Below are 24,352 nucleotides of genomic sequence, written 5' to 3'. Positions count from 1 at the left end.
AGTGGTGTGACAGAAAAAAGGGACTAAAAATTACATTTATCCTTGTTATAATTTCATTCTTGGATTTAGGACTTGGGGCTCGGTTTTGGCTAAATACGCTGAGTGTGGTGGACAGATAAATGCATCTCAACTTTCACGTGACTGGAAAATTGGAAGGACAACTGACCTAACCTGTTTCTCTTTGGCTTTTTTTTTTCCCCTATTTTATCCTTAAACAGTAATTTGTTTCTGATGTAGGATGCAACCAAAAAGGTCTAAAAGTGACATACAATCAAATACAGTTGGAAGTTTTGGCCAGCTTCAAAGTGTCCCTGGAAGCCAATGTCTCATTCTAGTAAAATATCTTCATTCAATATAATATTTAGACAAACACTTATGTTTATGATAAAATAAATACGAATTGGAGCAGGTGTTTCAGTGCTTTCATGGATCAGAGGCTAAGGTCATAATAAGTACCTAATTCAAATTTCATTTCTTTTGTCTTTAAATGCTCCAAGTATATCTGCAGGGTATCCAGACAGTTTTCCAATTCAGTTAATATATAATTTAATAAGATAGCAGCCACTTGACATAAATTTTGTAATTTTACTATATTTTTCTTATACCATCTAAATTGTTCTTGTTTATTGCTGGGTTTTTATTTCTCTCTCTACAAAGCTGAAGATGTATCCACGATACAGTTCTGTTGTTTAAGGGCCAGTTTGGCATTCAAGACACTCAAGTTCAGTGCTCTTTCCCAGCTGTAGAAATCTATGCTTTCAGGTGAGTGGCTAGAGACACCAGGATATATGAATCCCTTATTCACATTTATTTTTGTAAGAGCAAGGTGCCTGGACAGCTCCTCAAAAAAAGGTTCCTTAGCTCATTGGAGGTTTACATTACTATGAGTAAAACTGCTCAAACAGGATCTATTTGTGAGTGTGCCTTACAATATCTAATCCCGATAAAAAAACCCTACAAATAAAGGTTTCCTCCCCTGTCTTGCCCCTGTGGCCAAATTGGCTTTGTGTCAAAGCAAATCTACCTAACGCTTTTTTGCACAAAAGATGGCAGGTCATGGTGGACATGCTGTCCCCTTTTTATTTTGCCTTACTACCAGGATAAAGAGTAACATCCCCTCGGCTTCATCCCTCCCTTTTTCTGGTCCAGTTACTAGTTAATTTTTCAATACAGAACAATTTCTAGCATTGAAAGTGAGAGCCTCTGATCACTCCTGAATACCTGTCACTCATTGCTAGAACACCTTCCTCAGAAGATAGGGAATACAGGAATAAATAATCTTAGATGACATTCTTCCTATTTCTGTCTATAAACTTTAAAGTGTCTGCAGACCTACCAGGATGTGCATCTGCTGAGCCTAACAATCCCAGAATGTATCAGATTTAATCGGTGTGGTATCCAGCGCACCCAAGAAACGCTGGACTCGGAGCACATTTGCTCTAAGTTGATCCAGAATCTACAGTGGCGTTTGTCTGTCACTTTGGGTCATTCAGACTTCCTGGTCAGATGGCCAAAATCCTCAGGCTCTGCAGGATGGAAAAATAATTTGTCTGGAGAAAACCTGGATAGTGCAGATCAAAGGGAAAGATATTCTGGGCATGTCAAAAGCCTGACTTTGCATATGCAAGATGTTTAGTATGCGGAAGGCTCTGAAAGCCTACACAGTGGACTTTGGTAGCTAACCATGTGGTCATTAAATACAGTGCAGCCATTACCATAGCCTCTACCTTGAGACAAACATCAGACCTAGACACCTAAAACCCGAAATGATGGAGAGGGTCTTAATCCTGAGGGGAGTTTGAGAGGGGTGCCTCTCTGCAGTTCATTATAAAGGGTGTGCAGATGTTAGAGAAGAGTAACTTTGTGTCTTGGGTTACCTGGGTTTGGTGACTCCCTCAGCAAGCTGAGGTTGGTGAAAACCCATACACAGGCACCAATCTCTTCCAACAGGCTGCGTGCACTCCTCACCTGGAACAGGGCATTGCAGTAAGTACCAAAAAATATAACAGGATGTTCTAAAGGAACAGCATGGCGTTGTAAGCTGTGTTTTCATGGGTGGCTGAACTAATCTTGTGCCTTTCATCCAAAAGGAAGCGAGCTCACTTTTTCCTCCTTCATACACAATTTTGGTACTCATCAGGTGCTTTCGGAAGTTATGCTCTGCCTTTCCTCTTTTGGTAGGAGAGGACTTTCAGAGCAGCTCACCAAATGCCTTGTGCAGTTCTGCTCTGAGGTTCACAGTCTGCAAGCAAAAATGTTTTCTTTTAATGGGTGCCCACACTAAAAGACAGTGAAGAGCTTAGGTGTTCCAGTAATGGAGATGATACAAGTATTGTCGATTAATTTAGATTATTTTACCTAAACTAGATAAAATATTTCAGACAAGATAGCGTGTTAGGATTCTGGAGTGCAGCATCATTAAATTTTGCACTATGTGTTGATCACAGTTGGAGAGCTCAATGACAGCAAAGGTATGTGTTAGCTGAACCGGATATGGATACCCTCAGAAAAATTCTATATTTTTAGGCAATTATTGCATGCAGTCATGTACATCATGTAAATGTGCGTGCTCCTATATGTTCCCTGGATTTCCACATATGAAATGGGGCTTTTTCCATTTAAACAGAATTGTATTGAAGTCAGATGTAAACAAGACAGGGTATTCTCATTAGTCAGTTTAGACTGATACGCATTATTCAAATTCATTAACATTTGTCTAATTGCATACTTATTATTACAAATTCTAAAGAGTTCCTTTTTTTTCAAGAACAAATTAGAAATTATTTTTGCAATTTTATGCACTATGATATCCTAACTTTATGCATAAATATATTTTTTACTGATAGTTTTCTGGTTTTCATTACTCCATCCATTGGTATGTTCTAGAGATCATTTTCCTACCCTCTTCTGCAACACAAGGCTGTTGAACCCCAGTATGGGCCACTTTACTGCCTCTGGCTGCTCGCTGAACAAGCTTGGTTTAAAGTGGGTAAATATTCTAATTTCCATTCTGTTTTTCCCTGATCGCTTTTTCACATTTCTGAGGAGACGCCATATTCTTGGACTCATGAAATATTGTAAATATTATTATAAATGCTTCTATGCTTCTTACGTGTTGTTGAGGTTAGGGCAGAAAAGACACAAGTCATAAAGTTTTCAGTAAAAGTAAAAAGTATTTATCTCCTACTGCTTTCGTCCATATGAATTAAAGATGATGTGACTTTCTCAAATCAGCAAGAGAGAGTGCAGCCTAAAATAATGTGTTTTGAAGCAAAATATTTAAATAATGGTTTCTCATTTTGGCTCCATCTTTGCATGTTTATGCATGTATGTAACATTCAGTATATGCATATTAAGTAACTAGGTATGTGTGCATGTATGTGTATACATAAATATGCATGTACACATCTATACAAACATATATAAATCAAAGTACTTGTTAGTTTCTTTGAAACATAATGTTATATTTCCTCTGGAACAGTTAACGATCTATTTCAGATGGTTGGCTATTGATATGTTTAAGAGCAATGCTGTTCCATTTAGTTTTTAAGAACTACCTTAAGAAACCAGCATTTTCCAAAATTCTAATATAGCACTTATTTTTAAATATTTATGTGGTTAATAAACTTTCTTTTTATGGATTAAACATATATGACAGTTTTTGTTCCTATAGTTTTACATTCCCTAGTCTTATTCAAAATAATGAATGTGGTATTGGGTATCATGCACAAAAACTTGACATTTAAAATATGGAACATATTTTCTTGATGAGAGAAAAAATTACCAAGAGAAAAATAAAAAAATTAAGGCGCACATGAATTACCTGGAGAATGAATTTTCCTTCTATTGTATAATAATTTTTATAAAGATAGTGGTCCTACTGAAGATTTCATATTGCTAGCTCTAAAATACAGCTGCTTACATGAACTTATGACAACACAAAAATGTAGGAAGGGGATTGAATTCACTCCTTTATAATGGTAAAGTTCTTGATCTATGGTGACCATTTCTGTGGAGTACATATTGATTGAGGTAAAAAATGTGCCCTGGATGGTAAGCCATTGGGCTGAGAGGGGATCTGGGTTTACTCTTTCTGGCTGTTCTCCCAGAAATAGATGGTTGACCTAGAAGAAACTCAAATCCAACGTGTTTGGATACAAGCCCATTTTAAGCTGAAGACCTGGAGTCCTAGAGCTTGATGAAGGGGGGAACCTTGACCAGTTGCCCAAAGCATGCCACCTCTTGCAGTGCAGATGGGCTGTGTCTGGCTGAATCTACCTCTCCCTATCCCGTAATGCCATGGGGCTGATTAGCGGAGCAGGCAAAACTCTTTCAAGAGTGACACAATGCTTACATATGTGTGTACATTAGTGCTGCAGTCTGGGTCAGAGTGTACTTTTGAATCAAATCTCCTGGTTGTCCTCACTTACCTACTTATGCGATGAGCTGTAGTTTGCACCATGAAGCAGCCTCAGAGCACACAAACTGGATTCTGCTCCAGCATGCTATCAAGAACGCAACCCACAGGGCTAAAGTAGTTATCTCAAAGTAAAACCCACTGAAACGCTTATAATGTGAACTCTGCATCTTCGCCACCAATGGCTGTACTCAACAAATCTTCTCCTGCTGTGGTGTGCAGTCGTGCTGTAGGAGGTGGCGAATCATGGCATAGACAAGTGTACTCTTCACTGGGTTAAAAACTGGCTGGATGGCTGTGCCCAGAGAGTTGTGATTAATGGGGTGAAATCCTCTTGGCTGCCGGTCACCAGTGGTGTCCCTCAGGGCTCAGTTTCGGGGCCAGTTTTGTTTAATATCTTTATCAATGATCTGGATGAGGGGAATGAGTGCACCCTCAGTAAGTTTGCAGATGACACCAAACTAAGTGGGAGTGTTGATCTGCTTGAGGGTAGGAAGGCTCTACAGAGGGACCTGGTCAGGCTGGATCGAAGGGCCAAGGCCAGTTGTATGAGGTTTAATAAGGCCAAGTGCTGGGTCCTGCATTTTGGTCACAACAACCCCAAACAACGCTACAGGCTTGGGGAAGAGTGGCTGGAAAGCTGCCCAGCAGAAAAGGACCTGAGGGTGCTGGTGGATGGCCAGCTTAACATTAGCCAGCAGTGTGCCCAGGTGGCCAAGAAGGCCAACAGCATTCTGGCTTGTATCAGGAATAGTGTGGCCAGCAGGAGTAGGGAAGTGATCATGCCCCTGTACTCAGCACTGGTGAGGCCTCACCTCGAGTGCTGTGTTCAGTTCTGGGCCCCTCTGTACAAGAGGGACATTGAAGTGCTGGAGCATGTCCAGACAAGAGCTACCAGGCTGGTGAGGGTTCTGGAGACCAGGTCATATGAGGAGAGGCTGAGGGAGCTGGGCATGTTTAGCTTGGAGAAGAGGAGGCTGAGGGGAGACCTCATTGCCCTCCACGACTACCTGAAAGGAGGTTGGAGAGAGGTGAGTGTTGGCCTCTTCTCCCAGGTGAATAATGACAGGACCAGAGGAAATGGTCTGAAGTTACGGCAGGGAAGGTTTAGGTTAGATATTAGGAAGAATTACTTTGCTGGAAGAGTGGTCGGGCACTGGAACAGCCTGCCCAGGGAAGTGGTTGAGTCACCATCCCTAGAGGTGTTTAAGAAACATCTAGATGTGGCACTTGAGGGCATGCTCTAGTGGCAGAGATTGTAGGTTGCTTGGTTAGACTCGATGATGTCAAAGGTCCTTTCCAACCATGAAGATTCTATGATTCTATGATAAGCAGTGAATAAGTGGTATGGTCTTCCTGCCTGACAGTGTGGTATGTTGGGTATAGTGGGTACAGCATGCCCGAGTCTGCTCTTAGACCAATTCAAGGCAGGATAGACACGACCTATTCAACTCAGAGCAACTCGTTTTCCAATTCTTTGCCATTTTCCTTTTTTTTTTCATTCATTGTATTTCATTGGTATTTACGTGAGAGGGAGTACAAGAGTGCTTGTAAAATGCCTACAGTGATTTGTTCTCATCTGAGTCGTCCAGGCACCACTCTTATACAGATAAGATAATAATGTGTTAATAGCCTCAGAGAACTTGTAACAAGGCACTGCAAATTTGTAACTAAAATATCTAATCCAAGGCATCTTCTTGATTGCAGTTTACCACAGAACACGAAACCACTATGTTTCACAAGCATCCTTCACTTTGAGGGCTCTCTTTAAGTAAAAGATAATTAGAGTCACAGTTTTCACCACTCTATATAGTTTAAAAGACCCTTGTCCTCTCAATTTTCCTGTTAAAATTACCTTTGAGACAACACTTTCCCCCTTACCCCCAATAAATGATGATACAGCAAAAGCTGTTTCTTAAGTGGAATGAAATCTGTGGTGTTTTAAGGATGTTGAGTTGGGGTGATAATTTTTATTTTTTTTTAAGTAAATATTTGGAGTCCCTTATTCTGGTTCTTTGTTCAACATTATGCTACACATGTGGACTCTGGCAAGTTGCGAGCTGTGGGAATAATTCTGACCTGAAACAGCCTTTTGGTAAACACAAAAATGAGTGTATACCAATTTCAGAACCTCTCTATCTAGAATTACCAAAACAAACAGCTTTGAAATTGGAAATGTGTTTACCCTGGATCTTCAGCCTGGCAGAGCAATCTGGCCCCATGGAATGGAAACTATGCATTTGAAACATCACAGGCACTATAAAAGTTTGGAGACCAAATATGGAAACGGCTGTGAGCATTCTGGCTTGAAATACATGAGTAAGGGAGGAAAGAGCTAGCTGGATTCAGAAGATAATGCTAGACCTTTCAGTTGTACAGGGTTAGTCACAAAATTCTTAATTTTTTCAATGCAAACCACCAATGTAACTTCAGGAGTCTGGAATTCCATGAATGCTAAAGTAACACTAATTATTTTTCAGTGGCATTGCAAGCATTATAATGGGAACTGTAGTATGCTTTTTTCTGTACTGTCCGCCTCCCAACAATAAAATAAGAGGCAGGAAATTATTCTTGTTTAACTCTACAGTTATCAGTCTTGGAACTGTAACTCTGTGTAGAAAAGCAGATAGTGCTGAGGATCCAGCAGACACATTGTGGGCATTCCTGTGTTTTCCTTTGGACTAGCTCTAGACTGATCCCACGGACCCAGCCCCCAGTCATGGCTGAAGCAAGTAGGGTGAGATCCAAAGCGCATCCTTCGGTTTAGCTTGATCCGAAAGGAACCAGTTTGTTCGCTCTGAGACTGCTTTGTGATGCAGACAAGGCATGGTGAATAGGAACAACAAAAATTTAATTCAAAACCACATTGTCGATCTGAATGGAAATGCTAATGCAGAGAAATTCTGTAAAAGATATTCAAAGTCGCTCAGAGGCTGGATAGTGGTTTAGATTATATTGTCTTTCAGCAGTCTTGTTTCAAGTCAGAATCACACAGCCTAACTTCTATGTATTGGTGAGCAGTAAGCCATGACACAGGTCTGGAATTCCTTCCAAAATGCTCTCATTATCTTTCCTCTTTTTTCTTTTATGGTGTCTGGGCATCCCTCACCTTAGAGAAGGAAAGCTGCACTGAATTGAGGGTTTTTCTTTTCTTTAATACTGTAAAAGAACAGAAAACAAAAACCACCAAGGCATGCTCCAAAATTTAGTGCAGTGAAGGAAAGAAAAGCTTTTTCAAAGCTTTTTTCAAATTTATTTTTGAAAAAATCTTTGAAATTTTTGATGTCTTTGAAAAATGTCTTGAAAAAGCTTTTTCAAAGCTTTTCTCAAAATTTTTTTTTTTGAAAAAATTTTTGATGTCTTTGAAAAATGTCTTGAAAAAAAAAGATTTTTTTCAAAGACATAGTAACACCATGGAGTTACCAAATTAGATAGAAGGGAAAGTAAAACTTATTTTTACTTTCACCTTTTTCTTCACCTAAGTACTTTGCAGTACAAACAAAACAGTGTAGTATAGGTTTTTCATAAGTTTTGTGATGATGTGAACTTCAGTAACTGTGTAAAGCTGCTGAGATGAAATATGAGTTTGTAAGAAAAGCTAGTTCACTTAACCAGTCCTTGTCTTGTCTTTGAATGTGTTGCAGTCCTAATGAAAAAGTCTTCACACATCTCTTACAAACACTTTAACCTGAAAGTTTTCAAACCTCTGAAAGGCTTTACCTTTTGGCAGCCAGTGAGCACTTCAACAGAATATTGTTTCATTCTTCTTCATTGAACAAATTATGAGTGCTTTGGTGATTTAATAAGTATATATCTAGCTGATGCAGCGAAGAGCGGAATGTTTAATACAAACAAATAGTGTCAAGTCTTTGACTCAGACGGGGCTTTTAGGTGAATAACATCATAGTATCTGAAAGACTTACACTGACAGCACAAACCTTCCTTCTTGCATGTTCCAGCAAGACAGAAAAACCATTCTCCTCACCATTCAATGTATGTGCCCCATTTGAGCATACACTGTCTAATCAAGCCTACCGTTTCCAATAGCTGTCACACTTTTAGGACATTTTTTTGACTCTTTTGACAATCTTTGGTCAGTGTTGGTAGAAGAAAGTGTGCAAAGGCAGTTCTTCAATTATAGCAAAGTTTCCATGCATACACTGAGCAAAAACACTCAGCTGTAAAGTGACAGTAGGATCACAACTCTCATGACGTGCAAGGGAAAATTATTTACACCCAGCTGTTTAAAAAGTCATTTGGGTTGATATATCTTTGGGCACCTCCTCATATCCTTTTCATCATTACATTATGTGAAAGCGCAGTCCCATCAATTGTTATCTGCTTTTTCTGGATCACTGCTATGCACATCAGTGCTGGCTGATTCTTTCACTTCTTCACTGCTTCCTGTAAATTGGAATTAGGGATATTTCATGCAATCATTGTAGATTGCATTTTATTTTATTATATATTATATGTATAGGTATGTTATGTCTTTGTGTGTATATATCCTATGCCATTATACATCTACATCCACATATATATGTTTGTGTGTAAAAGTACATAATATATACATATATATGTCTGTGTTTGTGTGTCTGCATGTGTACAGAATGAATTAAGTTCAAATGAATTTTTTACTGGGTGGTTGTTGTTCTTTCTGGTATGAGAGACGATCACATAGACATTTGCCAAGATACTGTGGAGTAATTTCTTTGTGGTTTCCGTTAAATGCTGCCCTGTATTGAACTTCTTTGTGGGTGTAGTCTCACAAGCCAAACAGGCTGAAAATCAGTCTGTAAATAAGACTTGGCTTTCCTATATTATACTGATTTTCCTCCTTGCTATGTCATCATCTTTTTTTTTACTTTTTTTGGTGAAGTTTTGGTCTTCCTGTTCATGATTACAATATACTGACTTATACCAAAATTCGAAGTAACTTTTGAAGTTATTTCATAAAATGAGGCAGGTGAGACCCTGGCTGCATTCTCCGAGGGCTTTTTGCCTTTTATCATTTTCTTTTTCTGAAGCATCATCAGTCACAGATGAGGCAAACCTTGTACTGTGCAATGCCAGGCCTGCAGGCAGCTGTTAAGAATTTGTGCTGCTGTGACTACATGCAGAACTTTTCATCACTGGGTATCTTCCTGACTAAAAATTGTTCATTTCGGTTATTTGCTACTTGAATTTTGTTTCTTTAAAAGTTTGTTTTCTGTGAGTACCACACTGGTTTATAATTCTTTCTCTCTTTGAGATATGAGTTCTGTCACAGATGAGAGTGTATAGCATCCCTCGTGGCATGTGAGCCATAGAGTGGTCACTCCTGCTTTAAACTTAGAGAATTAAAACAAATTCCATGTCTTTTTGTGCCTCCCTTTGGGTTCTTTGCAGAGAAACAGCATTTAGAAGAAATCTGCAGACCATGACTGCAAATTACCATAAACCCTGTAATAAAGCAAAATGAACTTAAATACTTTAAGCTTCCATACGACCAAGCCGTAAGAGTCCTAGTCCATTATCTTTATAATTCTACCTGCTAATGAGTTCTGTGAGTTGCTTTTGGATCAAAATACAGCTTATCAATATTAGTGAACCTTTATCGCTTTTCCCTTAAAAAGTTGATGTTCTGAGCCTTTGGGCTTGAGGAGTGCTGCTAAGAGAGGTGCTTTATAAAAGAGCTATTAGTCTTGTGCAGCCTAAGATTTGACAGCCTGGGAAGCTACCGAGACCATTTGCCAGTCATTCCTTAGGCAGCTCCTTCAGCAGCTGAGGAAAGATATGATACCTAGGCTAGTTTTCTTACAAACCTGTGAGACATTATGGAAGAATATTTATTTTATTACAGGTTGAAACAGGACATTTCATCTAAATGTTTCTTAAAAGTTATTTTTACACTATTACATTTCAAAGTTGGCAAATATGCCAGTATACTAACATGAACAGTAGTTGACATGAAAATATCTGCATTTATTTTCCTTACACAAGGGACTTAATCAGTTTAAGGAGTTATTTATTCAAACAATTATTCAGAAGCTGGAACAATTTCGAACTTGGAGATGCATTATTCTATGAATTGAATTTAAAACTGCAGCTGACTTCGCAATGAGGTATAGGTCCCTGGTTTAAAGAGTGTGAGGCAGACTATACTTTTTCCTGATGCTTTTGATTGGATTAACATTGGGTACAAATAAAACTATTCTGTATCTCTGAATACAGGCGTTTTTCAAAATGACAAAAGTGTATGCTGTTTAAATATTATATATCCATGTCAAATGTTCCTTTTGTACATATTCCCTCAGTATATTGATATTACCTAAGTTTAACTTACCACATTTCTACTTGAAGAATTTAAAAATTATTATTTTCTGGATTAGTTTTTTTTAATGTTGATAGTTTTGTCACATCATTCATTTCATCATTCTGCTTCTCTTTGGTAAGCATTATTCTACTGGAAAGTAGCATTAGGGTTTCATGGCAATAGTGTGTTATCCAAGACAGTCGATTACAATTGTAATTTCTCACAGATGTTTTATCCCAGTGGGTTAAAATTGATATCCAAGTAAGTTTTAAGAGACTTCACGAAATGAATGTGTATCACCACTCTACATATGATTATCTTCCTGACAGTACAACATATTATCTCTAAGGAAACACCATATGGCTTTAACACAGATGAGACAGCACCACTGTGTAGTAGATGAGTTTCTCTAAAGCTGAACAGCAAAACTTTAATGCACCATGCTAAAATGTGCAGAATGTGAAGAAACCAGGAGCGTTATAAACAGGTGACAGCCTGGCAGGCTTTTCTGGAAGCATCACCTGTCCTACCAAGATGACGTATGATGAATAGGTATTGGCTGTAAACCTTCTTCTTCCTCACTTAATGCTTGGTGATGTTTATATTGCTTATACAGTTGGGTTCTTTGGTAGTACAATTAATAATGTTGTCAGTTTTGACCTCTAAAGACCTATGCAGTAAATTACATTCTCCAGTGCTCTATATTAGTCATTTGACTCTAAATCCTTGGGAAATGCATGTATTATAGAGAAGTTTCCTTAAAAGTTGCATTTCCCACTGGTCTGCCATAGCAATTAACATATGGCCTCATGTTATGTGTAAAAGTTAACACTGTACAAAACTTGCAGCAACTCTCATGAAATATATTAAGAAGTGGCTTAAATGAGAAATCTCACAAAGAAATTGGAGTAGGGGCTTTTTTCCTGGGGTCATGGAGAGATCTGTTTTCTACCAGTGTTATTCAATTAGTTGCTTGTGCCTTGGCTTTTGCAAACTGATGTCTTGCCACTTTTCTCTGAAATATTTTGGTGTTCGATATTTTTCTGAAATATCTGTAATTTGTGGAAAACTGTGCTCAAAATGGGTTTTGTTGAAATGCTCCCACTGGGGAAATAAAGTTTTAAAAAAAGGAAGAAAATGGGTGTCTTATTTGACATAAATTTTCTTTTTAAAATGCAAATACAAGGTCATCAGAAGTGAGTTTGGCACTTATTTCTTCTGAGCCTAGCTGGTGACACTTCCTAAATGGGATGGGTGTTCATGTGAGACATCCTTGCCTTTGCCAAAAATAAGATTCCCTCAAGGAAATATTGAGAATATGCTATTTCTCTAACCCACCCTGGGTGTTGGTTGACTACTGATGCCTTTTTCCCCCCTCCTCATTTTTGTATGTATACAGGAATTTTTTATGCCTATCTCAACTGTGATTTCTCTACTGCTAGGGCAACATTTTCCAGTAGGCTTGTTTTAGAATTACAACTCCAGATGAAAACTGATCCAGGACCCACGCTTTCAGCTACACAGTCCCAACATAACACACTGTCAAACAACTCTAATTTATATAACCATTGTAAGGTTTACTGGAAAACAGCATAGGAAGAATATCGCTCTGCCACATCTGTTACCATCATTCTCCTTCATCGTTGATATCACTTGGGAAAATATAGTGCAGAACTTCCTTGCTCCCACCCTCTGCACAGAACAAACGGAAATTTCCTTTGCAGAGCAGGCAGAGATGGAGGAAAAAGCCTCAAAGTAGTGAGACTGTGTGTTTTCTCATTCCTTGCTGGAGTATTTTTTGAGAGAGTGGTGTAATTATCTAGCATGATGTGATCATGAAGGCAGAAGTATAACTTGAAGACATCAAGAATGAGAAGACATTGAAAACTAGGAAATTGAAGACTTAACCTTGACAAGTGTGAAACGGTTGAGGAAGAGCTGCTACAGATCTCACCAAGTTGCTCTGTTCTCTGCTGAACATCCTAATATTGTCAAGAAGATTTTTAAGCCTTTTTTTTTCCCTGTAGCCACTGAGAAAAAAGATCGTGGTACTGTTCTGAACAACTCAATCACTAACAAGACTTAGGCTGTATGGAAAGCAAAACAGAACTGGTAACACAGAAAAAAGTATTTAATGCTCTGAATGAATGCTGACTATTCACCCCAAACGCTGTGTAGTTTTCATGCTACCAGTTACAAAATGGGTGTGGAAAAAACCAAGTTCGTTGAGGAGTAAAAATGTCACACACAGTAAAGTAGAAGTACATGATATCCTAAATTTATACAGGGATTTGTTTCTTTTCTATCGTAGTGCTAAACTGACCTTGGTTTTCCTTGCTACAGGATGAATAAACAGAGAGATATTGATGTAGAAGCAAGTACAAAAAGGAACAGGCAGTTCTCCATTTAGATAGCATATTGTTGTTTTCTACTTATGGTAACATAAATATATATGAAGATTTTTTACATTCACGCTTCAAGAGAGGAAAAATTTTTATGCCTATATTCAAAATACTTGGTATATAGAAAAGAAAAACAGAGAGGTCATTGATTTGGTCCATGGTATGATTATGGTGTACTTAGCTGTTATTGTACTGATAATTCTAAAGTCTTCGAAATACCTCATTCAGGGTAGATTGGTTTTGTTCTATAGGCACAGAATAGTCTTAATAAAGATGTCTTAATCTTCTTTTGATTTAAAAAATGAAGTAAAATAGTAATGACTGCATGTATAGCAGTGAAGTTCTGTGATCTTTAGGGTGTATATTCTCTTCTTCTAACTCAGTTGGACATCAAAGTTTAAACTGTCAATTTTCTTCCTCATATACTTGACATTGCGTCCTCAGTCCTGAAGAAACGTTGAAAAAATATTTTTGTTTTCATAAAGGTAAGAGCACTAATTCAGCAGCATTTGGCTGCCACAGTAGTTACAAGCAAAGGGCAGAACTCCTGTCACAATTATTCCCACACAAACACCAGTGAGGAGCCAGAACATTTCCTATAAGTATATCCTTCTGAGCGTATTTTTATGGCCTTCAGTTGCAAAATGTTTCATACTCCAAGATGGTAGATCAAGTAATCACGGTGAGTGGTAGCTACACTTTTTTGACATTTTGGGGGTTATTTTGTCTCGTTACAAAGTTGTTATACAGTGCTCAATTTTAATGTTTTGAATTTTCATTACAGGTGTGGTTTTTGCTCATCTGGGGGGTTTTTAAGATTTTTTTTTCTTCTTATGCAATTTTCTTGTAATTGACTTCTGGAAAAATAAACATTTATACTGGATATCTAAATTGATAAACTCTCTTCAGTGTTAATAGACTGATTGCCACAATAATTGCAGAAAACAATCAGGAGCTCTATGAATTATCTAGTCCTTATAGAAGAAGGAGAATAAGACATGGTATTCATGGTACTCATTTCTTTTGGCTATTAGACTTGTGAAGCTGAGTAAATCTCTTCACTGAGTTCCAAGTGGCAATATCTTTCTGAGTTCTTGAGAAGTAATAGATTTAGCAAGTAACAGCAGTCAAGTAGGAGGAATTCACCTGGACTTCACAGAATCACAGAATGGTAGGGGTTGGAAGGGACCTCTGGAAATCATCTAGTCCCACCCCCCAAACCAACCTTCCAAGTTGGCAGAGTTTTCTGCCTGACATTTGTTCATCCATTCACTGATGGGTAAATGCAATATCTTTTAAAATTTTGTAATTTTCTTGAATAGTAAAAATGGATAGAGGTCTCTGATACATTTACAAACAATGCCTCTGATAGATTTATAACAAACTCTGTAATGAGCCCTGTTATGCCAAATATTGCCTAGTTAAGCCAGTGAATTTCCAACTGTTGCTGTGAACAAAGTGGAATCATTTAAAGAGAGCTTAGGTGGGCTGAGCAAATAAACTGTATAACATAATAAATTGCATAGATTTCCTCAATCTCTTTTCCCTTCCTGCTGATGATCTCCTTCCAGTTTCTTGAGGTTCTTTCTGTATCATTCCTGATGTTCTTTTTCCTTACATTTATTTGTCCCCTTCTCCATTGGTCTCTCTTCTCCTTTGCATCTCCCAGGTTTCCTCCAAAGACAGCCTTTCTATGATTAGCTGTTCCTCCTTTGAAGGCACACACTCTCAACACATGCATTAGGAAACAGAAAAGCATAATTTACCCTCTTCATGGCTGCACACAATATGAATTGTTTTTTCACGTTGTCATTTATTTTTTAAAAAATCTCAGATTCTTCTCCATTCAGGTCCCTTCCTTTTAGGGTCTATGGTACAGCAGAAAGATGTGATTACTCAAGAAGATGCAATACAGGTTAGTGGAGATGAATATAAGAGATTTCTGTTGAGAACCAAGGAAGTATGGAGTAGAGAAATTTAAAGAAGGGAGTAAGGCTGAGGAGTAAAACACCCGAGAATCAACCACATACCATAAATGGTCTGTTTGAGAGCTCCCTGCATCATGCCTGTAGCTGCATTTCCAGATAGTTCACTAACAAACCCACGATTTCCATCTGTTCTGGATGCTTGTTCTCACCAACATCTTTAACCTTTTCTGCACCAAGCTTTCATGAGAGAGATACATTTTGTGCTCCCTCACCCATGATGTAGTAAAAAGCAACTTGCTAAATACTCCAAGAAAGTTTTCAATGGAATTTTTTTTAAAGTGCAGTGTTAAACGATCGCACCTCTACACTCCTGCCCCAAACAGTACCATTCTCTATATTCCTTCTTTATATAGTCCTTCTTTGTATTAGCCTTCTTTGTATTCATCTCTCTTATATAGGTTTCCAGTCTTATTCAAGGTGGAAAACACTCCTAACTGGGAAGCTGATGTGAACAGCCATACATGTGATATGATTATAAAGAGTAATTCATAGCAGGTAGGAATAACATACTGTAATATCATCATGGTGAAACTATATTTTGTTCAGGATGCACACAGTTTAAAGCACAGTGAAATCAGTTTAATGTGACAGCTTTATAGACAAACCATTTATAACTACCACTGTACTTCACAGTGCATTTCAGTATTTTTGTTTGCTTTTGGTGGAGGAGAAGGAGAGGATGTGGGGGACTGCAATCTTCTTCTGACTATAGAAATGTATTTCTATTCTACTCTTGTTCACTATAAATACATTTCACTGTGCAGGCCTTTCAATAGCTCAGTAAAACGTTTCAGATCTGAACTCTATCACTCCATTGACTGAACTTTGAAATTTAAAACTAATGTGATGTTCCACTGTCTAAAGGCATTCCTGATGGGAAACTTTAACATTGTTTAGATGCCAGGTAATTTGTTAGAACCTGAATTTCCTCTTCTACTTAATGGCTGAAAGTTAAATGTTTGCCATCAAAAACTGGTGGTCTGCTGAGCAGTGATCCATGTGAGAACAGTGAACCTATGTCTCTGCAAATTTGTTAGTCATCTATGAGGCAAAGCAAAGCTGACCTCGTAATGTCAAATCCCATTTAGAGCTGGTGAATAGGTTGGAAAGAAGGTACTTGATATCTTTTGAGCAGTATTAAAAAATACACTGCTGTGGAGAAGGATGAAAGCCCCAGTAAATTAATGTGGAGATTCTGGCCTTTCCAAATAATCTATAGTTGAATTCTGTCTTTTAGGAGGGAAGGAATGCAGTTAATAAAGGTTGTGACTTCAGTAAACAGTTTCAGAGTAGGGATACTTCCACATAAGCATTTGAAGCTGTAGCTTTGCCCTTTTGCATGTACCATTTTATTTGAATGGTCTTTCCTTAAACCTCATTAGTAGTTGCACTTTCTAACTTTACTCGAAAGCAGTCACTTGCATCACTTTGCTAAAACACCAGGTTGAAATTGAAATGTCATATACCTAACCGCATTTTACTAAAAGATGCCAATTTCTTCTCGTCTATATTTTACTTAAATTCTTCTTATTCATTTGCTATAGGCTGCAGGAAGACCTAGGCACAGAGAGTCACAAAGCTGGGGCTGGTGCCCACAGTGACACAGCTCATGTTAATACTCATGACTAGTCTTTCCACTTCCCTGCCAAGTGGCTGTGTTGTACTCACTCAATCAATTCACTCCCCTGAATGTCAGCTATGAAACTTTAAGGGCTTACAGCTTTAAGATCTGCCTCACAAAGCTTGTAGTTGGCTGCATAATTTACTGGATAGGTATCCGCTTTTTTGGCTAAACTGGTAGGCATTGTTGCTATTTTAACATTAGTTTTTACATATTGGTAATTACATTTTAAGGATTTTTTTTTTCAAACCTAAATAAATAGCTGAACTGCAAATATTTATTTAATCAAGCTTTCGCTTATAGGTCTTAAACGGGCTCTGAGCAAATGCAAGAAAGATCTCCAACGGTTCTCCTGCCAGAGTGTCACTGCATCTTTTTAGACAGAAATCCACTGACAACACCCTAAGTAGGACTTGAAATCAAGATCAACAATTCTTTTGAAGGGCAGCAACCATTGATCAGAATTGTCAGAGACCAGTGAAGAGGACAGTTGCTGTGTATAAACATAGGATGTGACTGTGATGGTTGTGTGTGTTAATATATTTATGAGTTTGGCCAGAAAGATGGCTGGACACTTCATCTGTGCCTAATACAATTTCATGCAGATTTTCACCAGTTGTGACCTCTTTGCATTTCTCCAGAATGTTATGCCCGAAATAGCTTGCCCTCTCCATCCCACTATTTTTATTAGGATTCTCCTGTGGCCAAAACCTACAAAATCTAACTATGCAGACTGTGGAGTGCAATGTTTTCTGAGGAATTTAAGAGGAGCCAAAAACCAGGCTCCAATTAGACAGCTTGCTACATTTTCACCATGCAGAGGAGACAGCATGTAAACTATCCGTACGCATTAATTATAATCTTGTCCCCTACCTTCCATTTTTCAGCTTGCCAAGTTTCTCCCCTCACTGAATTGTCCTGCTTTTCCTGTGCAGAAAAGGAGCAGTCATCTGGTGTTTGTTTGTGGCTATGACTAAGGATCTATCCTCATGAAATTAAAAAGAGATGGGTACAACCCAAAAAAGGCTGACCCATGGTTTAATATCTTTAGCAACAATCTGGATGAAGGGATCAAGTGCACCCTCAGTAAGTTTGCAGACAACATCAGATTATGTGGGGGTATTGATCTGCTTGAGGGTGGGAAGACTCTACAGAGGTGTCTGGACAGGCTGGATTGATGGGCCGAGGTCAATGGTATGAGACTCAACAAGGCCAAGTGCCAGGTCCTGCACTTGGTCACAACAACTCCATGAGATGCCACAGGCTTAGAGAACAGTGGCTGGAGTGCTGCAGAAAAGTGACAGAAAATGACCTCAGGGTATTGGTCAACAGCCAGCTGAATATGAGCCAGCGGTGTGCCCAGGTGGCCAAGGCGGCCAACAGCATCCTGGCCTGTATCAGGAATAGCATGGTGAGTAGAGCTGGGGACGTGATGGTCCCCCTGTACTCAGCACTGGTGAGGCCGCAGCTTGAATACTGTGCTCAGTTTTGGGCACCTCACTAAAGGAGGGACATTGAGGTGCTGGATTGTGTTCAGAGAAGGGCAACGAAGCTGGTGAGGGGTCTGGAGAACAAGTCTTATGAGGAGCGGCTGAGGGAGTTGGGGTGGCTTAACCTGGAGAAAAGGAGGCTGAGGGGAGACCTTATTACTCTCTACAACTACCTGAAAGGAGGTTGTAGCGAGGTGGGGGTTGGTCTCTTCTCCCAAGTAACAGGCTATAGGACAAGAGAAAATGGCCTCCAATTGTGCCAGGGAAAGTTCGGATTAGATATTAGGAAAAAATTCTTCACAGAAATGATTGCCAAGCATCGGAACAGGCTGCCCAGGGAAGTGGTTGAATCACCATGCCTGGAGGTATTTAAAAGACGGGTAGACGTGACATTCAGGGACATGGTTTAGTGGTGAACTTGTCAGTGCTAGGTTAACAGTTGGACTTGATGACCTTAAAGGTCTTATCCAACCTAAGCAAATATATGATTCTATGATTCTATGACCTTGTCAAGTTGGTGTATGCTTTTTTTGATGTTTTTTTCTTTTTCACTGAGTCATTGGTGGTTAAGAATGAGAATGGGTAGCAATTAATGTTTTCATAAAACTTAGACCTAGGGCTGATGAGAGAACAGGAAGCAATTTATCTGTGGTGAGCAAGCCTCAAGAGTCATAATTTCCCTGTTTGTGTTCCAGTTCATAGGAGTGCCATCCTGTTGTTTGTTTTACAAACCATTTAATAAACTGTAATGTTTATTAACAGTAATCCATTAAGAGTGTCTCCTGTGAGACCTTATCTGTAGTCAGTGCTCTGCACTTCCACTAGGAACCCATTTTTATTTTCCTTTTGTTGTGTCTTGCTCTCACGCCCATTCAGAAACTTTAATGATTTTATCTGAATTTTTATACTGTTCTGCACAGAGAAAGAGCTCTTAAAGGTGTTTAGATACAATCTCTGCCAGCTCCAGCCTTGGCATACAGAAAATAATGAGGTCTAAAATATGTTTATGTAAGCCCCATAGTCTAAAATTGTAGCAGCTCAATTTCTTTGCTAGGAAGTGGGAAAATTAGCTGTGCTAGGTCACGTGGTGGATCAAGGTGGGAGGTAGCACATGTGGTCATAACAACTGCAAAGGTTTTATTATATAAGGCTCTGCTCATTTTTAATAAAATTGCTCTTGAAACCCAGCTAGACCAGAAATTATTGGAAACTTGCAATGATTATTTCTCAGCAAAGCACTCTGAAATTTCACATGGTGAAAATCACTTATCGGTGCATCTAAACTGAGTTTTATTTTAAAATACAGTTTTTAATTAAAGTTTGCAATTCTGAGCCTGCTGCTAGTGCCTGATATCTTGCTAAAAGGTCACAGCACTGGTGGCATTAATGATATGAGAACATGATATAGGAGATTATGAATGTTTGAATTGTGTTTCAGTGCTGGTTTATCATTAGGAAGGGGTGTAGCTGTTCCTGACTAAAGGCAGGCTTAGTGATGAAAGTGAGGGGCTTGCTCCTTGGCTTAGTTGAAGCCACAGGAAAACCAGGCAGGTTCCTATGGTGGGGGTGTGCAGGGAAGGGGCGAATGGTTGTCTGTGGTCTCAGCTGCCGCCTCTGAGGATGGTGGAGCTCCAGCAGCCCCCAGCATGGCTGCTGCAGTGCTGTGGTGGGCATCTCTGGAGATGATAGGGACAAAAACTCCACCTCACTATCCAAGCCCCATGCCTTTTTCTAAGTTGTCTTTACCAAGAACAGGAACTGCTTGGTGTGGCCTGTGCCTCTTATTCTTCACGTGACAAAAGTGACTTTAGCTGTACTGCTGGAAAGCCTTGAACTGAAATGATTCCAGTGGTATCTTGAAATGTAAATCAGAAGATCGTATAGCTTGCCTTACTGCAGCTGGCTATGATACAGGAGGACAGCGGAGCAGCGGACATTTGCCAGAAAAGAGATGAGCTGCAGCAGTTCTTAGAGTGGCATTGTAGGGAGCTGAAGAGGAGCAAATTTAATGGGGAAGCTTTAAAAGGACCTCACAAGAGAGAGGTAGAAAAAGCTGTTGTATTGCACAGGGCTGTCATTGTCTACTGAGCTCCTGAAGCAGAGCAGTGTCACACCTGCTGGCTCTGGAGGATATCCGAAGAAGTAAAAGAGAATAATAAATTTTGCACAGCAAGCTGTATAACTGGTGTTGCCTGAGACAGCAACCTAAAGTTACTGCTGTGGGTGGGACAGGCAAAGGACAAGGATTGCAAATCTTCCAGCATGGCATGGAGGGAAGATGTTAAGGAGGCCTCGGAGCTGAGGTTCTGTGGCAGTAGGCACAAGACTAAGCTGTCCACAAAAAACCCCAAAGATAGATTGGGTGCGGCCATATTACCACTCTGGTTATAACTCTAAATTACTATTACTTTAAAAATACTTTGGGCTAGTGAAGGCTGAAACTAAGTGGAATATATTGCCATTGCCCAGAGGGATCTGGCATACAACCACCACCAAAAGCAGAAATGATCATTTGCAAACAGAACAGAAAACAGAGCTCTGATAGTCAGAGCTGTGCTCATCAGAACATCTGCCAGATGAGCCACAGCATAAGCTCCAGTGTTAGATTATACGCGTTGGGCTGTTGTGTTTTGTTATTCTTTTCTTTTTAAGTTGCTGTTTGGTCTTGAATAAAGTGATGCCTTTTTGCCAAAGCTATTGATGAGGGTGAGACTGCAAAGAAAGCAGTTAGGACTAGCACACTAGCACATCTGAGAGATCACATTTATAAACTTGTGTTATCAATATGAAAGTGAGTTATCAATAGCAGATAAGTGTTTATATATACTTAAATATACTGAGGTGTTCAGAATGCTTCAGAAAATAAATAAATAAATAGATAGATAGATAAATAAATAAATAAAAGGAGCACCTTTAAAAGGTTTTCATTTAGGAATAGAAAATCTAACGCATATCCTCAGTCATACTGGGGAAACCACTATACCAAAAACACTACCTACAACAGCTAAAAATGCCTGTACCGTGAGATAAGAAAATAGGCACTTTCTGTTTACTTTTCCTATGTAGAAAAGAAATTGTGCTTGTTCTAAACTACTGTTATTGTTTTTCCGAAGTATCCTTTCTGTAAAACACAAACCAAACAAACTTTATTGTTCAGAGCCTTGGGAACTGCGACACTTTCAAGAGACTAAATCTATGGAAATCAATGTTGAGAAACAGAGGTTGCAGGTCATGGTGTTATCAAAAAAGACTTTTGTCACTGCAGAGAAATACATGCTCTGTCAGAATAGGTTAAGTCAGTGTACTGCCAAACTGGGCGGGAAGCAAAGGTCTTTCTGCCCACAACAGCTTTAGAGGGGCAATAACCACCCCTGGATGAGCTGGCTGAACCTGGGGACATGATTCATCTGGTACTAATGAGCTTTTTGCTGCCTCAGAATAGGTGAGACAACACGGGGTGTCTCAGAGATTAGCTCACTACGGTTAGTAAGTTGCTTTTATGTGTTGAAGACTTTTTATTATGCTGACTGCTATTAGGGTTATGTTTGGCTGAGGAAAGAGGAGGAAGTGGAAAACTGTTATTCTAAAATCTTTGTGCAGAGGTTTGTGTTAGAGGCTCAAGGCCAAGCAATAGATCTTAGAAACTGAATGAATTTCTCAACACAGGTTTTTTGTTGCTCAGCACCCAGAAAACTGACCTGAAGATAATGACTTTTGAGAAAGGTAAAGACTAAACACCTTTCAGTTTCCTCATTAAAATCTTCTCGTTATTTAAAAAGACGTTAACCTAAGACGGCAAGTTGCTGGTTTGTATTTCAGCTGTCCACCGAGCCTGGGGCCTCTGAAAAGTTTATGCTGTCAAGCAGACAGAAAGAGCAAAAAAAACGGTAGGTCCCGATTGCCCAAGGTAACAAAGCAAATCCAGGAATTAAATCCAGGCTGCCTTATTCTCCCACCCTACATATAGCCTGAGGGTGCTCTTTTGGCCGGTAGCAGGCTACTCGGTTCTAGCGAGTGTCACATAGACTAACACAGAGTTCTTATGCTTATGAAAAAAATTATAATCCCTGATAAGAGTCTCCATATGCCTTGTCCTTTTAAAAACAAAGTTAACCACTGGAAGAGGCTTTGCATGTAAATGAGGTTCTCTTCAGGTTCCAAATCTAATCAAAATGGATGCAACTTTCTTCTAAAGAATATGCAAACTACTTGGTCAAACATCCTTCAGCCTCTAAGTTTATCACCAGCCTGACGTCAGTCTGGAAATCCCAACTTTCTTAAGAGATGATAAATGTTATCTGCCAATCTCTTCTGCTGAATAAACTCTGTTTGATCTGCATTAATCACACTTGGCAGAAGCTGTTCAAGCCTGCTAGCAGCAATCCTGGTGAACAGCTTGGCATCATTGCTTAATAATGAAGTGGAACAGTATGAAAAGCAACATGAAGGAGCCTTCTTTTCATTCCCACCCCAAAGTTAATGAAACACACATTAAAGTGAATGGTTTAAAAAATTCAATAGATCTGAAACTGTCTTATTGTAATCATATTATTACTCTCAAGGGCAAAACATATCCCTCTTTTTTTTTTTTTAACTTTTCTGCTACAATACTATGTGCCAGAAGTGCACAGATCTGAGAAATACCAGGTACTTCTATAATTTTCAGTACTTTTCATAATTTTAATAAATAAGTGTTAAATTTTTCTGAATTATTCTTCACAAATTTTGCCCAAGGATGTTTGAGTAATTATCACTTTTAATCCAACATGGTCGAGCATAGTTCAGAGCTCAGCTCTTCCTGTCGTTTTTCTCAGTCAAGAGAGAGGGACAGAGACAGGTCTGTGCACCACTTCAGCCCAACAAACCCTGTTGTGAGGGGCTTTCCTGGTATTTAAGCAGTGAGTGAAACACATGCTGAGTGTTTCTACAAAAATGCTAGATCTGGTTGCAGGTTCTCATCCAGAAAATGCTTCAAAATGTTTTTCCGTAACTTCACTTGAGTGTGTAGATGCACTAAACTCAGTGGGACTGTTGACACAAGAAATGTTCAGGACAGAAATAAAGCATTGGTAGAAACAGCTATCAGAGTACTCAGGGAGGGTGAGAAACATACTCCTGTGGGGTTACGCAGCACCTGCCTTGGTTTTGAATAAACGGGAAGAGGCAACAACAAAGAAAGAGAGCAGGGAGGGAAGTGCAGAAAGTGGAGCCGTACCACTGAAAAATGAGGTGGAAGAACAGAAAAGAAAAGAACGGAGGAGACAAGGAAAGACCAGAGCGAGAATACTTAGTTTAGTTGCGGTGAGACGGAGAAAGTAGTACTTTGAAAAAGGGAAAGATCTTCTTCAAAAAACTCTGTGACCTCCCATACAATTTCTGGGAATTCGTGGTGTACAGGGCCTACTAAGAAATGACTTGCAATGTTTTACTGAGGAATCTCTCTTGTAAAAAAAGCATTGGTAAAACCAGCACAGTTGACAAAGGAAAAACCACCAACGAACTTTTTCCCCTAAAAAGGATATTAGACTTGACTAGAGACATTTAAAAATATTTCCATGTTAGTAGAGAATAAGGATGCAGGGATAGCACAGCGGAGCTTCTTTATAAATGTTCACTTATCTCAGCTTAAGCCCCAGCCTTTTGAGACTAAAAGTCAACTTATACAGAGGTTTTTGGAAATTTCATTGTTTTGTGATCCTCTTGTCCCTCTGGGACTTTTCATAAACTTTCATTTCTGGATAGCTGAAGTCGCTGTAAATAAACCACTTTATTAAGTAAAAAAGGAATATTTCTTCCTAGTACTCCAACAGATTTGGTGAATCCATTCTGTTTAGATATAAATTCCTCCTCTAGCCTATAATACAAACTCTTATTGTTTGTTTTCTAAATAAAACCTATGTATTCTTAATTCTGAGAGACACAGGTCCTATGAAATCATTGCAGTTAAAATAATAATTAACCTTCCTATTTTTCTCAGAAATTTATTGCATTGCACAAAAGTTTATTACAGATGGAAAATGCTTAGAATAAATAAATAAAGAAATGAGGGCATAAACGTATATCAGATGAGTCATTAGCACAATGTATGACGTTGTTTCTGAAGTTTGTAGATTCAGACAACAAGGAAATCAGAAAGGAA

This window comes from Larus michahellis, chromosome 1 (genome assembly GCF_964199755.1).
Source record: "Larus michahellis chromosome 1, bLarMic1.1, whole genome shotgun sequence".
In the NCBI taxonomy this organism is placed as follows: domain Eukaryota; kingdom Metazoa; phylum Chordata; class Aves; order Charadriiformes; family Laridae; genus Larus; species Larus michahellis.
This window is presented reverse-complemented; position numbering follows the sequence as displayed.